The sequence below is a fragment of the Oncorhynchus kisutch genome, linkage group LG16, assembly GCF_002021735.2.
Source record: "Oncorhynchus kisutch isolate 150728-3 linkage group LG16, Okis_V2, whole genome shotgun sequence".
NCBI classification, from domain to species: Eukaryota; Metazoa; Chordata; class Actinopteri; order Salmoniformes; family Salmonidae; genus Oncorhynchus; species Oncorhynchus kisutch.
In genome coordinates, this window is record NC_034189.2 from 37,285,361 (window position 1) to 37,298,362 (window position 13,002).

The window sequence follows — 13,002 nt, forward strand, 5'->3', positions numbered from 1 at the left end:
CAGGAACCACATTTTTTGGGGACATGCATTTGACCGCTTATTTTTGCCATTAAACTATATTCATATATACACTGAACAAAAATGCGACATGCACCAATTTCAACAATTTTACTGATTTACAGTTCATGTACAGTCGTGGCCAAAAGTTTTGAGAATGACACAAATATAAATTTTCACAAAGTCTGCTGCCTGTATGACGATAATTTGTATATACTCCAGAACGGTAAGAAGAGTGATCAGATGAATTGAAATGAATTGCAAAGTCCCTTTTTGCCATGCAAATGAACTGAATCCCCCCCAAAACATATCCACTGCATTTCAGCCCACAAAAGGACCAGCTGACATCATGTCAGTGATTCTCTCGTTAACACAGGTGTGAGTGTTGACGAAGATAAGGCTGGAGATCACTCTGTCATGCTGATTGAGTTCAAATAACAGACTGGAAGCTTCAAACGGAGGGTGGTGCTTGGAATCATTGTTCTTCCTCTGTCAACCATGGTTACCTGAAAGGAAACACGTGCCGTCATCATTGCATGGCACAAAAGGGGCTTCACAGGCAAGGATATTGCTGCCAGTAAGATTGCACCTAAATCATCCATTATCGGATCATCAAGAACTTCAAGGAGAGCGGTTCAATTGTTGTGAAGGAGGCTTCAGGGCGCCCAAGAAAGTCCAGCAAGCGCCAGGACCGTCTCCTAAAGTTGATTCAGCTGCGGGATCCGGGCACCACCAGTACAGAGCTTGCTCAGGAATGGCAGCAGGCAGGTGTGAGTGCATCTGCACGCACAGTGAGGCGAAGACTTTTGGAGGATGGCCTGGTGTCAAGAAGGGCAGCAAAGAAGCCACTTCTCTCCAGGAAAAACATCAGGGACAGACTGATATTCTGCAAAAGGTACAGGGATTGGACTGCTGAGGACTGGGGTAAAGTTATTTCTCTGATGAATCCCCTTTCCGATTGTCTGGGGCATCCGGAAAAAAGCTTGTCCGGAGAAGACAAGGTGAGCGCTACCATTAGTCCTGTGTCATGCCAACAGTAAAGCATCCTGAGACCATTCATGTGTGGGTTTGCTTCTCAGCCAAGGGAGTGGGCTCCCTCACAATTTTGCCTAAGAACACAGCCATGAATAAAAAAAATGGTACAAACACATCCTCCGAGAGCAACTTCTCCCAACCATCCAGGAACAGTTTGGTGATGAACAATGCCTTTTCCAGCATGATGGAGCACCTTGCCATAAGGCAAAAGTGATAACTAAGTGGCTCGGGGAACAAAATATTGATATTTTGGGTCCATGGCCAGGAAACTCCCCAGACCTTAATCCCATTGAGAATTTGTGGTCAATACTCAAGAGGTGGGTGGACAAACAAAATCCCACAAATTCTGACAAATTCCAAGCATTGATTATGCAAGAATGGGCTGCCATCAGTCAGGATGTGGCCCAGAAGTTAATTGACAGCATGCCAGGATTGCAGAGGTCTTGAAAAAGAAGGGTCAACACTGCAAATATTGACTCTTTGCATCAACTTAATGTAATTGTCAATAAAAGCCTTTGACACTTATGAAATATTTGTAATTATACTTCAGAATTCCAAAGTAACATCTGACAAAAAATATCTAAAGACACTGAAGCAGCAAACTTTGTGAACATTTATATTGGTGTCATTCTCAAAACCTTTGGCCACGACTATATTTCAATTGACTGATTTCCTTATATTCATTAGGCCCTAATCTATGGATTTTACATGACTGGGAATACAGACTGTTGGTCACAGAGTTGGTCATAGGCTGTTGGTCAGAGAGTTGATCAGGCTATTGATTGTGACCTGTGGAATGTTGTACCACGCCTCTTGAAATGGTTGTGCGAAGTTACTGGATTTTTGCAGGAAACTAAACACTGTCGTACAGATTGATCCAGAGCATCCCAAACAGGCTCAATCGGTGACATGTCTGTTGAGTATGCAGACCATGGAAGAACTGGGATATTTTCAGTTTACAGGAATTGTGTACCAGATCCTTGCGACATGATCCTGCCCACTGAAGTCGGCATTCCATTTGCAGCCTATGGCTGCCTGAATAAATAATTAACTTAGGTTATTTAAGAACTCATAATAGTAAAATAGGAAATCATAATGTTATTAATTAATAAGTGCTGCGCTTATAGTACACTATATTTTATGATCATGTTATAAATATATGTTTGTTAACAACTAGGGGTTATAATCCTATCGATTAACATATGTAGCCTATAGCGATGTAGGAAAACATTTGTTTCATTTGGTTTTGTATTCAGTGCAGTATGTATTCATTCATATAATCTCATTTTAAGAAGGGATGTTCTCTACCTACCCTGACACTTGTTTTAACCATGTTAACCAAGTTTTCAACCAAGTGTTTGAAAATCGCAAATCATAATCTCAATTCCAATATCTGGCAAAAAAAAAGGCAATTCGATATTTTGTCCAAATCATGCAGCCCTATAAAGCGGGTATGTTAAAGTGTTTATCCTCGGATAACCATCGACTATTACATATCTTAGATGTTTCATCAGAAACAACAGCTTCTTGGGCTGTATTATCCACAGGTGGTAGGTGGCACCTTAATTGGGGAAGACGGGTTCACAGTAATGGCTGGAACGGAATAAATGGAATGGTATCGAACACATCAATCACATAGTTTCCATGTACTCCATTCCAGCCATTATTATGAGCCGTCCTTCCCCTCAGCAGCCTCCTGTGCTAGGAACATATGGAAATTGGCTCCAATTTCATTAATATGATTAAAATACTATATACCTATCCCTCAGTCATATTTAAAAGAGAAGCTCATAGATAAATTCAGCTTAATCTCAAGTTATACCTAACCAAATCATCCCTACTGCCTCTCAAGACCCCGATGGAGGACTCCAACTCTACTTATGGAAACCTAATTTATTTTCCATTTTAAATATTTGGAAGTAAATATACTGTATTTCCTACCTTAGATAAAACCACTGCCAGAAACTTTAACAGAATGCTCAAATCAATCCAACCTCTACTAGATGGAATATTATACCGATTGATTTAACTGGCAGAATATCTATTGTCTCAATGTTTCCCATGGGGCCCCTTCTGGCAGGTGGGAAACATGGCTTCCGGGTGGGGCTGGAGGATGCGGGCTGGTGGATGGGGACTGAGGGGGGAAATGGGTTGGGGTTATCATTGTAGGCATTTCTCCCCCAAAAATTGTACGTGTGCCCCTCTGGAATTAAAAAATAAATAAAAAATAAAGTTGACCACTAAAAAGACAGAAAGGCAGCAGCAGCAGCGAGTGAGGACGGCCAAGTGTTGTTACTGGAGAACATAGGACAATTAAAACTTTGTTTGAAAAGTGATTGACAATTCTATGAACATAAATAATGTATAGAAGCAAAAGGGGGGACCAACTCCATATTAATACCCATGATTTTGGAATGAAATGTTCGACGAGCAGACCACTTTTGGTCATTTAGTGTACAGTTTAAGTCAGAAGTTTACATACACTTAGGTTGGAGTCATTCAAACTCGTTTTTCAACCACTCCACAAATGAATTAATCTTAAAAACCTTCTGATTATGAGCTGTCACTCCACACTGGTTGCCTCCATACCTTGCATAAGGGACAGAAAGAAGAAGAAGAAAAAAAAGAAAACATCCTGCTTAATGAACAACCCTCACTAACTACCATAGGGTTGTCGTACACACACACACGGCCCCACCACACGCACGCTCTCAGGAAGCCAGCATGTTGTCCATTCATTAGCATTGTCAGGGAGGGGTGTAAAGGGGATGGAATGCACAAGGCTCAGTTAAGTTATCACCAGGGCTTATGTGTATCGAGAGAGAGAGACACACACAGAGACAGCGCGAGAGAGAAAGAAAGAGAGCGAGAGACAGACAGAGAGAGAGAAAGAAAGAGGTACAGAGACCCCCTGACTCAGCAATTTGTATCCCATTGAGGAGAAAATGCTAAATGAATGCAAACAGCAAAGCAGGCCCAGCCCAGAGCAGCACTGGCACAAAGGATAAGGCTGAACCTGTTGTTCTTAGAGATGAGCACTCACATTATTTGGCAGGTATCTTCTCTCTCTCTGTATCTCTATCACTACATCTTTCATTATCTCCCTCCCCGTCCATCTCTCCCTCACTCTTCGTGTCCCCCTCACTCGCTGTGTATAGTGGACTACTTTTTACCAGGGCCCATAGGACCAGCTCATAGGGTATAGGATGGAATAGGGTGGAATTTGGGATGACTCTCTGGGCTTTACTCGATGGACTTGGCCCCTCTGAAGTTTATGCTGATAAAATAATGCAACCGTTCCTAATCAAAGGAGGGGTAGGGAAAGCAGCCGGTGCCCTCATTCTGTAGCATCCCATTTCACTGGGTCCTTATCGTAGCTCCTGGCCAAGGAAGGATGACTACTTCACAGCTGTCATCTGGCCATAATTCTTCATAATCAGATGTTTATTTCTGCCTGAATTTTTTAAATGGCAAAAAAGGAAAACACCATCTGCTGATAAGAAATGTAAGAAAGTGCACTGAGGCCATATGCGTTTATGCGTGGCTTGTTGATTGTTAAATTCAAAGATGTTGAAATTGAAAGACAAAACATTCTAGCGTGAAATGCAATTCTATTCTGCATAGGTTTTGATAGGCCTTAAAGTGAAATTCAGGTGTCTTTTACGCCTGCTACGTTAGGTTAATCTACTCTAGACTAAATGCACGCCCCTTCAAATCTCCTCTGCTTCTGCATTTCCTCTGCTTGTTTGTTTTCATTTAGGTCAATTCAGTTCAGTGTATTTCCTGAGGTGGAAGAGCGGATTTAAAACGAAAAGGGGAAAAGTTGCAAAGGCAAAAAAGGAAATAACCATCTGCTTGATAAGAAATTTAAGAGTGCACTGAGGCAATGTCCTTTTCTGTAGGGTTTAATGAATGTTAAATTGAAAGATGTTGAAATTGAAAGACAAATTCTAGCGTGAAATTCTATTCTGCATAAGTTTTGATAGGCCTTAACGTGAAATTATATTAAAAATACAAATTGGCTGGACATACAGAGACAGCTTTTGATCTACCAAGACAATTTCAGTTCGACATTTAGTTTCCCTATTCAGAACTTGTGGAACATTATTAAGATTATAAACACTGAACTGAAATGACCTAAATGAAAACAAACAAGCAGGGGAAATGCAGAAGCAGAGGTTTGAAGGGGCGTGCATTTAGTCTAGAGAGTAGATTAACCTAACGTAGCAGGCGTAAAAGACACACCTGAAACTACATCCCCTACATACTGGTCTTGACAAGAAGAAGAAAAAATAACTAGTCGGAGGAGGTTCTCTTCAGCACTGTTCAATCCAGTAAATGTGGAGGAGTTAAGGTGGAGTGCCTCCTTGTTAATGTCCAAAAGCGGAAGTCGCGTCACAGGCTCTCTTGACATTTCCCCTGAAAACGGAACATCCGGGTTGTTGGGGACTCGGCAGAGGCTAGGAAGAGATAAACATCACTGTAATCAACTTCCGCATTTTACAGGGGGGAGTTCCCCTCTGACAACAGCCGGGATGTGTTCATTAGGGCACACAACAAATATTTGTATTTACGCTTTGCAACAGAAAATGGAAATTAAGGTTTCTTGTTGGACAAGTCCAGGAATAGCAGTCCTTGTTTTAGTTCGTTTTCTTCTGTTTGGCACCTGGTAAACCCGACCCAGGGCTGGTCTTCCAAACACAAAAAGAGAAGACTAGACGACGTTGGCTGAAGACCTCTAAATGCTCCATTGCGCTGTGCTCCTGGGCCCATATTCACCAAGCCTCTCAGAGTATGAGCACTGATCTAGGATCAGGTCCCCTGTTTCCATGAAATCTTATTAAATATGATTAAAGAGAAAACTGATTCTAGATCAGCAGTCCTACTCTGAAATGCTTGATGCATACAGCCCCTGATACCTGTCCCTGTGAACTCTGACAGATGAGACAGACAAAGTAGAGTTGGGAATTTCCACTAACTTAAGTTAAATCTCCAGAATACTGCAGTGTCATCTCAGGAGTTGGGTATGGAAAACATCAAACCATGGACAGTGGTTGGTGTATGCAAGTCAATACATTTCCCACATCAAAGGGATCTGCTCGAATTCTCTGCACCTTACCACACATGCACTCACTCACTCCTGCACGCACGGACGCTCACTCATGCACACACATCCCAAACGCTGCTACCAGACTCTTATTATACTGCTCAATTTATACACTTTCCCCCCATCCCCCCCTTCCCCAATACACGTGTAAATATTGGACAATAAATTGTGCATTCCTGTATTATACCTATGCTAAAATTGTATTCTGTTCCACTGCGATTTGAGTTTGTATTCTTATCTTTTATTATTTCTTGTTGTTACATTGTCGAGAAGGAACCTGCCAGTAAGCATTTTGCTGGACGATGTTGTCATGACGTTGGCCTGGGGGTAGGTTTATGACAGTCATAAATACCTCTCCCCCCTTTTTCCTCTCTCTACCCTACTGATGTTACATTTGGAAACCCCTTGGTTAACATAGAGATTCTGGGAACATCAGAAGGTGGGGGGAAATTAACCATATTCTGGTAATCCGACCAATTGAACATATGCAGTGGTACTTAATGGATATGATGTCAGTTCGGTTGTCATCTGAGACATTCTCATCGATAATATGATGACAAACTCTACAGTGTAAAGTCTGCACATCAGAGTTATCGGATTCACATGGAATTGTTCAATTTAAATGTTTGAATATGAAATTATTCGTGATGGGATGAAATGTGATTTTAGCTTCTAAAATGTGAGAATTGGGTTTTCATGAGTGAATTAGGCCCGACTCAGTGGCCCGCCCACGTGAAGAGACATAGGTTGTAAACTATGAAACAGACCCCTTTTCTCCCGCCACTATATAAGCCCTTGACGAAAATATAACCTCCTGTTCCCAAGGATGTGAGGACGACGGTCCGATGTCAGAATGGTTCAGATAACTACAGAACGAAGCCAACATCAGCGTGAGCTTTGGTTGCGAATGGTATGAACTTTGAATTTCATTCACTACAGAAGTGATACCTCCTAGCCGTTGAGTTAGCAACAGCAGCTGCAAACGAGGGTTAGGAAGGAACAGACAGAGTATCCCGTCTATCGCACAACGATGTTACTACAACGTATCCAATTTGACCACCTTTGTCAAAGGACAAAGGACTCGGTTTGGCAACACGGCCTTCCATCTACCACCAACATAAGAGTAAATATTTATTGCATTTTCCTTCTCCAAATGGGCGGTAATTTAGAACGCATAAAATACTGTATTTACGATAGCACAGCTTCTTCCTTTGGTCCTCAGTCTTCCGCTCTTTCACTCAAACCGAGCCCTTTTTTTTTGTGTAACCAGCCGTCATATCTGTTCCGCCCGCTAGGGACGTTTTCCTTTATGACATAATTTGTAATAAAGGTATAATTCATTCTTTGAATATGTAATTCTGTGTGATTAGTTAGGTATTTAGTAAATAAATAATTAAACCCAATTTTGTATTGCTGAATCAACTTTTTAGCCAGGGTTCGTGAAGATAACCAAGAATTTACAACTTTCAGATGAGACTGAATTAAGGTGACGATTAATATTGACTGCTATTGATGTCAAATATTACTAGGTCTTTAAGAGTTTATTCGGAAGATAACAGCTCTATAAATATTATTTTGTGGTGCCCCAACTCTAGTTAATTACATTTATATGATTAGCTCTATCAGGTAATATTAATTATGGCTAAAAGATTTTATAGAATAGCATGTCATATCACTTAATCTGGCATAGCCAAAGACACAACAATGTACACCATGCGTATACCGTACATACAACTAATAACACTTTAAACTTACGATAGTTTTGGTTTGTTCTTAGAACTTTAAACCATATGAAGTGCTCACTCCCAGAACACACATATCCGTCCCAAATGGCATCCTATTTCCTATATAGTGCACTATGTCTGACAAGGCTCTGGTCAAAAGTAGTGCATTATATAGGGAATAGGGTGCCATATGGGACGGGCCTATACATTAGTCCACTTGGAAATGGACTTGCATGTGTTTGTGTACGCCAGCCCTGGCCAGGTGATGGAAGCCAAGAGCCAGAGTAACAGAACAGCCAGGCTAAGTCATGTACCAGCTGGAGCAAGAGCAGGGGAAACATTTGCTCACTGAAGGGGGTGTGTTAATCCCTTTGCCTGTTTATAACTGTACAGATGGATGGCCGGGGATGGATGTAGGAGAGTGTTCCAGCAGACCCCTCAAAAAACACACACACACACACACAACTATTCAGGCCAGTGAAATATGACCCTTGAAGGGCCTGCTCACACATTCCCCAACTGGGAGGGCATCGTGCAGAAAGAATCTCTTGCCCGTGTGAACAGGGAGTGTGACTGGTTCCAAACCAATCATCAAATCTCACTACAGACAATGAATAACCTGTATGTACCAACTGGCTTCATTTGCATGATAGAAAAAGTAGCACGTTTGGCAGATATGTACACTGAACAAAAATATAAACGCAACATGCAACAATTAACAATTTTACTCAGTTGCAGTTCAAATAAGGAAATCAGTCAATTGAAGTCAATTCATTAGACCGTCATTGTAAATAAGAATTTGTTCTTAATTAACGGATTTTCCGAGTTAAATAATGGCTAAATAAAAATAGATGGAATTCACATGACTGGGAATACAGACATGAATCTGTTGGTCACAGATAGCTTGAAAAAAAGGTAGGGGAGTGGATCAGAAAACCAGTCAGTACCTAAGGTGACCATTTGCCTCATGCAGTACAAGATCTCTTTCGCATATAGTTGACCAGGCTGTTGATTGTGGCTGTGGAGTGTTGTACCCCTCCTCTTCAATGGCTGTACGAAGTTTCTGTATCTTGTCGGGAACTGGAACACTGACGTACACGTCGATCCTGAGAATCCCAAAAATGCTCAATGGGTGACATATCTGGTGATTATGTAGGCCATGGAAGGGACATGTCTGTACACAATTCCTGGAAGCTGAACATGGGGCTGTGCATTATCATGCTAAAACATGAGGTGATGGAGGCATCTCTGTGCACTAAAATTGCCATCAGTAAAATGCAAAATGTGTTTGCTGTCCGTAGCTTTTGCCTGCCCAACCATAAACCCACCACCATGGAGCACTGTGTTCACAACCGGACATCAGCAAACCGCTCACCCACACAACACCCTATACACGCGGTCTGCCATCTGTCCGGTACAGGTGAAACCAGGATTCATCCATGAAGAGCACACTTCTCCAGTGTGCCAGTGGCCATCGAAGGTGAGCAATTGCCCACTGAAGTCAATTACGACGCCAAACTGCAGTTAGGCCAAGACCCTGGTGAGGACGACGAGCACACAGATAAGCTTTCGTGAAACGGTTTCTGACAGTTTGTGCAGAAAAACTTTGGTTGTGCAAACCCACAGTTTTATCAGCTGTCTGGGTGATTGGTCTCAGGCGATCCCGCAGGTGAAGAAGCTGGATGCAGTCCTGGGATGGCATGGTTACACATGGTCTGCAGTTGTGAGGCCAGTTAGACATACTGGCAAATTCTCTACCCAAATTATGATAGAGAATTTAACATTAATTTCTCTGGCAACAGGTCTGGTGGACATTCCTGCAGTGAGCATGCCAATTGCACACTCCCTCAAAACTTCAGACATCTTTGGCATTGTGTTGTGTACCAAAACTGCACATTTTGGAGTGGCCTTTTATTGTCCCCAGCATAAAGGGGCACCTGTGTAACGATCATGCTGTTTATTTAGCGTCTTGATATGACATACCTGTAGGGTTGTAAAAAATTCCGGGAACTTTCAATAAATTCCCTGGTTTTCCCTGGAATGTATTGAAAATTCCTGGATTTTTACAACCCTACACACCTGTCAGGTGGATGGATTATCTTGGAAAAGGAGAAATGCTCACTAAAAGGGATGTAAAGAAATGTGCGCAAAAATTTTAGCGAAATAAGCTTTATGTGCATATGGAACATTTCTGGGATCCCATTTCAGCTCATGAAACATGGGACCAACACTTTACATATTGCGTTTATATTTTTGTTCAGTGGATCATTACCCTATACAGGGGATTACATATCCTATGTAGAGTTAATATGCATTACGCAACATAATGTAACATTGGTATGTGTTTGGTAAGCAGACCATCTTGAGACCATTGCTTATGGACATTTGCGCCATTTATGAAATAGATAAATACATCAAGCAGAACATTAGCCTACTTTTATTACGACACAAACACTTAATTATAAATATTGAATACTGAACATTTTTATTGAAACATCTTTCAAAACATTCAATGCATTGATATTGTAAACAGAACACACAGGAAGTGTGTCAAAGAGCTATAGTAAGAAGGTCAAATTACACTGTTGAAGGAAAACCCTAATGAAGTGACACATCGAAACAGCATGTTGACCTCACACCCTACAACGATACAGCCACACCACCAGATCACATAGCTGACTATGAACTACAGACGCAGGTACAGTTATTTGAATTCCATTGTTTTTGTTTTTTTGTGAGCTCAATACAACAATTGCACAGTTTCTCTAGAGATAAATCAGATCCAACCTGAACTGTGCGATGTAGTAGGGAGTTGTAGTTTCCAACAGGCCAATAATCTACATTGTTTAGCTCCTCCAGACTCAACTCTGGACTTAAATAAAAAATAAATCAAATTTTATTTATCACATACGTGATAAAGGTGCCTAATCAGGGACTGATTTAGGCTCAAGGTGCCTAATCGGGGACTGATTTAGACCTGGGACACCAGGTGTCTGCAATGAATTATCAGGTAGAACAGAAAACCAGCAGGCGCTGGACCTAGTAGGGTAAGAGTTGAATACCCCTGGTTTAGCGCATCAAACGTGTTAATTAACTACAATGACCATAATCCATTGCACATCTACTTGTCCTGTCTGTTTCTTTTAGCCTGCTAAGAGAGAACAATGCACGACCGTGAGGGGATATAGAGGGTAGCTGTTGCAACGCGCGGTATCTCTACCTGAAAATACATGATCTAAGTGATTTGTGACTACTGAATACCAACTATCAAAGGGTGCCTTATTTACTTTGAAGAACTACAAAACTGCATAAGCAGCAGCTTTATAGAGACGACATGGAATGAAATAATAAAGTCATCAAATATAGCAAATATAATATACAAAACTGAAATATTTTATTAAAGTAATGTTAATAAATGATGGCTAATAAGTGATGAGCAGTCACTACTATAATGGGACTTTCATCGTTTTATCCTGTGTTGTTACAGCATTCAGCCCACATAATGCATAGTACATTTAATGTCAAATAAATTATATTGAAACTGAAATCGAAAAACGATGATTATTTTTGAATAATCCAACCCGAAACCGAACAGACTTAAAAAAGCACTAAATCGCTCAGCACTACTATGAACTGATTTAATCTGACTATTATATACATGGGAACGAAACAAAGACAATAGTAACTTATAAGGTTATCAGAAAGTCTCTTTCCTGAGACAGAGACTAAAGGACTTTCCTTTTGTTTTATTGTGTACAACAACAACACCAGAGGATGAAGAACAAGTTATATAGTAGGCTATAGTAACTGTTTAGTAAAAGCCTGGGACTAGAGTCTGTACCTAGCCAGAAGCAAAGAAACAATTCTAGATGTGAACATGTTGTTATGCTTTTGGAGAGGAGAACAGTGGTGAGAAGAAACGACATTGGAAAAGATCTGTTTGTGCGGTCGTGTCAACTCCTGTCAGGCGAGACAAGACAGCACAAACAGATCTGGGCGATCAGAGCCCTTTCCCTCTCCTGCCTCATTGGCCAGAGCCCTTTCTCTCTCGTGTCACATTGGCAGAGCCCTTTCCCTCTTCTGTCTCATTGGCCAGAGCCCTTTCTTTCTCATGTCACATTGGCAGAGCCCTTTCCCTCTTCTGTCTCATTGGCCAAAGCCCTTTCCCTCTCCTGTCTCATTGGCCAGGGCGCTTTCTCTCTCGTGTCACATTGGCAGAGCCCTTTCCCTCTCCTGTCACATTGGCAGAGCCCTTTCCCTCTCCTGTCTCATTGGCCAGGGCGCTTTCTCCTGTCTCATCGCTTTCTCTCGTCTGCACCCTTTATCCAGTGATTTATGCAAGACTACTTAATGGTAATGAATGGAACCCAAGGCTAGGATTGATTTCCCGTGGCGCCTTCTTTGTCTTAATGTCCTCTGTTACATCTTAGTCTTAGGATGGAAGGAAATCCAACCCTCAGAGTTAACATATTGAAAATACAAGTTTTGTTTATTCAAGCCCCATTGTTGTTGTGACACAACTGCAAGTGTGAGATACAATGACTTCCCCTAAGCCTGGAAACAGAGCTGTAATGACAGGATATAAAACAATATGCTGGGGATAAGGTGAATGTTTCTCCATAGGCAAGAGAAGGGGACACAAATCCAACATGCCCGGTGCGCCGGAACAAATCTGTGTTTCATTTCCACCCATGGTGTAACCGATGTGCGTTTGATTAGTTACAGATATCATCTAACCCTCGCAGCTAGTAAACTGGATGACATGAAAAGACCTGTGTCGTATGAGAATGGCATACTCTATCCGCAACACAAAGGGTCTATTGAGGCTGGTCTGCTATTCCAGCCTGACGTGGGCCAAACCACTGAAACTGAGACCGGAGAGGGGTATTCATTCATTCTGGGTAACATTTTACTTTCCATCAGCCATGGGGAAAAGGATCAAACGCCCTGGGGTGGTGGAATCTCCCTCCCCACCTGGGTCATGTTCATTAGGGCACATATAACAGAAAACTTAACGTGTTTTGCAACGGAAAACAAACATTTGTGTGTCTTATTGGGCTCCCGAGTGGCACAGCGATCTAAGGCACTGCATCTCAGTGCTTGAGGCATCACTACAGACACCCTGGTTCAAATCCAGGT

At 41.7% G+C, this 13,002-nt stretch overlaps 1 protein-coding gene across 2 annotated transcripts in view; it reads right to left on the minus strand.

The window, feature by feature from the left end:
* Positions 1-13,002, minus strand: part of LOC109906649 (alpha-1,6-mannosylglycoprotein 6-beta-N-acetylglucosaminyltransferase A-like) — a 128,339-nt gene that overhangs the window by 35,015 nt on the left and 80,322 nt on the right. The gene's annotated exons all lie outside the window — the stretch shown is intronic.